Source organism: Morone saxatilis, unplaced genomic scaffold, assembly GCF_004916995.1.
Source record: "Morone saxatilis isolate NCDOM2014 unplaced genomic scaffold, NCSU_SB_2.0 Contig12, whole genome shotgun sequence".
Lineage (NCBI taxonomy): Eukaryota > Metazoa > Chordata > Actinopteri > Moronidae > Morone > Morone saxatilis.
Genome location: NW_023339674.1, coordinates 10,699,130 through 10,704,417, shown reverse-complemented (window position 1 = coordinate 10,704,417; position 5,288 = coordinate 10,699,130). Strand labels below are relative to the sequence as shown.

The following is a 5,288-nucleotide window of genomic DNA, read 5'->3' as shown; positions in this document are numbered from 1 at the left end:
AGAAAAATGTACTTAAAGTATCAAAAGTAAAAATATTCATAATGCAGAATGTCCTCTGTGAGTAACATACCATTACATATTATATTATTACTGATGGATTAATGTGTAAGAATCACTTTACTGTTGTGGATCTAACTATTTTATATACTGCTGGGTAGTTTAATCTATAACAGTGTATTATATTTTATAAACTAATCAAATGTTTTATATGTAAAATCTGTCAAATGAATGTAATGGAGTAAAAATAAAATCACATTTCTCGCTGAACTTTGGTAGAGTAGAAGAATCAAGTAAACTAAAACTGGACCATACCTCAAATATGTACCTAAGTACTGCATTTCTTGAGTAAATGTAGTTATATTCCACCGCTACCACATGGCCGCCAAATGCACTAGATAGCCTCCAGGCTCAATTTCACCAGAAGTCTATTAAAATTCTATTTTAATCTGGGAGAATATTTATCTTTTTTATAGTGCACATACAGTACTGTTTTTCTGTATGATTTCATGAATAGTTTACCACAGATTTAGTCTATTCTAGGGTTTCACAACACCGCTCAGTAAAATGTGATCTAGAACTTACAGTACACATCTGCAGGAGTGGAAAAGCAGGTCGGTCCAGGCAGTATTATTGCATTCTGCGTGCTGCATCATATATTTTTCAAGATATGATGCCTGTTTGCAATTACTGTTACTGAAAGTTAGGGAGGGAAAGATTATAACATGGAGCAGCTAAAATTGGAGGTTGACTGCTTCTGGACTGCACAGAGGTGTTTTAAAAACTCCTACCAAAGTTCTAGTGAAATGACACAGCTAGTCATTTTCCATTTATTCACAATTGAACACAGTTAATCATAGCACATTAACTTTTTTGGAAACTGTATTCTTCCAAGAGCAATTTGCATGTGAATAGTTTCCTTCCAAATTGAGATGTCCGCCATTTAAAAAGGGCTAATACCTGCTCTGACATAATGATTGCCTGTATGAAAGGAGAAGATTATATTTATTTAAACATTTAACAATGAACATCTCAGTAATATCTGTTCTTGAAAATGTAGAACTTTGTGAAGTGAAACCTTCCATTTGTACCACAGTGTTGAAATTCAGCATTGCTTATTAGTATTTTAGATGGGGTCAGGGGGAGTTGGGGGTATCTGGTAGCTGCTTTGCACTTAAACTTGCCAGACAGAGTAATAGATAAAATATTAAACTTGGCGGAAGGTCGAGAATGGTAATGATGATACTTTTGGCCAGCCATTCCGAGGCCTCTTTGTTTAATTTGAACGTGGCTCAGAAGCTTGTTCAAACATGACTATACAGAAGTGACAGGATGGCAGGGCAAGAAACATTCTTCCCTCTTTCAAAGATAATATTTAAAATCAACTATTTTTCCACATATGAGTTGACAAGTTGTATTCGCTAATTTTGGAGTGAATAAAGCAACCTGAAGGTCATGTTTCAGTTAGTTTAGAATAAAGGATTTAAATGCTAAAGGTAATAGTTATTATTTTGTTTTACTTTGTGCAGTCTTTTAATAAGAGTATGTGCTGCTATTCATACAGTCTAATATTAAAACAAAATTCACACATTTGTAATTTAAACCAAATTAAAAATCCCTACGCTCCTTAAATGACATACAATTGAGAAAGGTTCATGTGTTAAAGAAATAAGACCCTGGGAGGGTGAAAGTAGAGCAAAGACAGCCTAACTAAAATTTTTCCGGAGGCTTCTTCTCCTTTTACCTGCCATGTGCGGTGTAATTAATTGCTGTTAATTGTGAATGGCCGCTGGGCAGAATGTCCCAGCCTGTCATTTTCCAGCTGACACGGGTGGGGAGTGGGTAGCGTTTGATTTGTTTTGCTGGCGGTAGCTTTCAGCTCGGGGGCAAGATGGGCTCTGCAGCACTGCGGCCAGAAGCTCCAGTGGGCAACTCCTGCCACAACCAGTAAAGACGTCCCATACAGAAAGGCTGACACCCCTCAGCTCTCCCTGGTAAACACATACATATATTCATGAGAAGCCCAAAAAAGGTGTTCAGAAGGCCACAGGCAAGAGGGAGAAGCTGTCATTTGATCTAAAAAAAAACGTGTGTACAATATTGGTGAAAGCGGACAGGAGGTTTGGGGTCATATGCTGTGCTATTGCAGTCTTTTCATTCCATTACACAGCAGCTTGCAACAACATGTTAATTCAGGATATTGAGTGGGAACCAAATGTGGACAAAAATGTGAGGGAAACTTTAAAGTTGATTCAAACTGGACTTTCATCTGTATTTTCAACTGTTTACTTTTGCCTTTCTGGTGTTGCTCAGTGTTTTGCCTGTTTGTTGATGAGTCTGCCAACCACTGGGACAGTCTGTACAGTTTGCTGAGAGAGAAGCCGTAAAGAAGTCTGTCTTTGTAGTTTGTGTTTGATAATGTTTCAAAGTTGTGGGAAGGCAGTGGAAAAAGGTGAGACAGCAGACTGGCACATATCAGAAAAGACATAAACAGTGTTGTGACATGTCTATCACCCCATCCTAACACTCAGAGATCCGTCGTATTATCTGGAGCTGATAACAAAACAAAAAGTAGTTAAACCTTGGTGACGTCTGGCTTTACACAACGGAGGATAATGCTGCAGAGGCATATCACATTCTCCTTTGGGTGCTTCAGCGACAGGATAAATAACTTACCTCTGACCTAGTTTGTAACATTCAAAGATATGTTTTTCAAAATTAAAGAAGCTCTTCCCTGTTTGCTACGTCGACTATGAGAGCGAAAAGCAGCCTGGTAGCTGTAGAGAATGTTTAGTCCCAAAAAATGAACACATAATTTAATCTGCATGTGACATCTTTAACTTAAAATTACTTTAACCGCATGCCATCAGTTGCCAGACAAATTTTACAAAACCTGTCGTTTATCTTGAAATTATAAAACATTATAATATATATATATATATATATGTCTATATATATATATATGTCTATATTTTCCAGTCACTGTCAGGGGCAGGCGACACATTGTGTCAAACAGACACACTCTCTCTCTTTCATATGCACAATGATGACGAAGCCTGGCAGCTGCATTTAACCACACAAACACACATGCTACCGTGCTGTAAAAATCCCTGGCTTCTTGGTGTTCACTGTAGCGCCTCAGCCAGCGTTGACTCATTGAGAAAAAGAAAAAAAAAGCAACATCCACTAAGGTTTGACCTATTAGCGCGTCATTCACTAAAGCTGATGAAGCGTGCCGCATCTGAACAGCTCCCACTGGTATGATTTTCTTTTTATGCTCACTAGAAGTTGCCTTGCATCATATGCTTCACTGAGCTGCCTAATATCTCCTTCACTTATGCATCATCTTAAAGACAGAGCGTAACAGTGATATTTGCGATAGTGCGAGTTTGACACTCTGTTTCTACTGTCTGCTATTTAATGAAGCAGAAATTACACAATGTTTTAAAATAACCATTGAAAATTAATCAAAATGGTAATGATGAATGACATTTTAACAAAAACAAGGAACAGCATGCAACGTTTGTCCTTTGATAAAATTCAGATTAATTCATATTTGTTGTCTGGTTACAGTTTTGAGTTACTGAATGCCAGATAATATTTTTTGTGTTTAATGCCAGCTTTATTTAAAACTGACCAGCCAGCACTGGTTTTAAACCAGATGTGAGAATACACTGATTTAAAGTGGCCTTTTTTGGAAATCTGATTTTTCTTTTCATTAACTTTTATTGGACTTACTCACAACATTACTGAACAGCCTCACACAGCCTCACGTATCAGTTTTTCCAGCAATTTTTATTTTTAACCCTTTTGATCACGCAGTTAATCCATCATCAAATCTAAATTCAATAATTACTATGAATGAAAAACCTCTACAGAGCCATTCAGCACAAATTAGCGACACCATCTGAGTGTTTATATATTCCTCTCTGTATCTCTCTCCCTCTCCCTCCACTTTTTATTTTCTCCCTGTCTCCATCTTTCCCGTTCTGATTTGTCTTCCATCAGCCTCCCAGTACCTGCAGTAGAAGCCAGGGAGCTGTCCCATTACTTATGCATAGGTATCATAGGTATTCATGTGTGTGCATGGGATAGGGCGCATCCGGAGCAGGGGCCGGGGCCCCGACATGACAAACAGGGTGTCAGCATGGCTCCGTGGGACCCATTAATATGCCGGCGGCCGACAGGGATCCTCACCTACGCGCGCTTAATATTCCTGTATATTAAACAACCATAAATCAGAGGATATAAGCTCTGAGGGCTGTGTGTGTGTGATGTGTTTGAGTGTGCCGGAGTCAGCAGGAACAACATATGGCTCCATTAAAAATAACACAAGTCAATTACCAGAACAGGTTATATCTGCCAACACAGCAGCACACAACCAGCGACAGGAATACTTTACTTTTATGAGACAGTAAACAGAGCACATAGAGCAAAACTGAAATGGATTGTACAATAAATCCTGACGCAAATAAAGCAATATCGGGCTGTTTTTCTTGGAGTTTCTTCGATTAAAGCCAAACAAAGTATTCTGTGCATTGATTATTATTTGTTCTTCTGTTCATTTTGTCTCACACTGTTTCCCCACTCCGCTCATGTATCATGTTTGTCATAAAAATGGAAATTGGACATCACATTGGACGTCTTTTTACCAGAGGTCACAAAGGTACAGACATCCTTTACTGAGGTAGAATTACAGATAGTCCATTAGAAGTAGAAGAATTAAATCATCTTCTTCACTCAAGTAAAAAAGAAGAAGGTACAGGATCTGAAAGGTCAAACTATAAATGTAAAAAGTATTTCTTGGTTTCTCTGTTTCTGAGCAAACTGAAACTTCCCCACAGTAAATCCTGACAACACATCTTAATAAAATAAGTAAGTTAACATAAATTAATCCTCCAAAAGTCACTCATTCACATAAATTAAACCTAACACAATTTAAATGTATGCAGTATTTTAAGTTTTGGTGATATTATTTAAGTTTGTTCCATTGACTCATTTTTTTCACAGATTTTACAGTTTTTGTTTTTATTTCAGTTTATTAATCATCATCAGCCTCCCAAAGTGTTAAGATTTTTTGTCACAGAAAGAAAAGTAAATTTAAACTTGGTGGTAACATTTGTATAAAGAAGAAGCATTTAAGTGACTTATTCAGGTAAATTCTGTTCACACATTTTAAATTAGTTTGGAGAAATGCTGCATATGAGTGTAACCTAAATTAACTGAATTTACCCAAGTTACCTTAACAATAAATATTTAACTTGCTTCTACTCAAATCAAATATCTTTAAT

The 5,288-nt window shown here is 37.1% G+C and overlaps 1 protein-coding gene across 1 annotated transcript in view; it reads left to right on the top strand.

The window, feature by feature from the left end:
* The window catches only part of nr5a2 (nuclear receptor subfamily 5, group A, member 2), a 60,668-nt gene that overhangs the window by 8,353 nt on the left and 47,027 nt on the right, over positions 1-5,288 (top strand). The gene's annotated exons all lie outside the window — the stretch shown is intronic.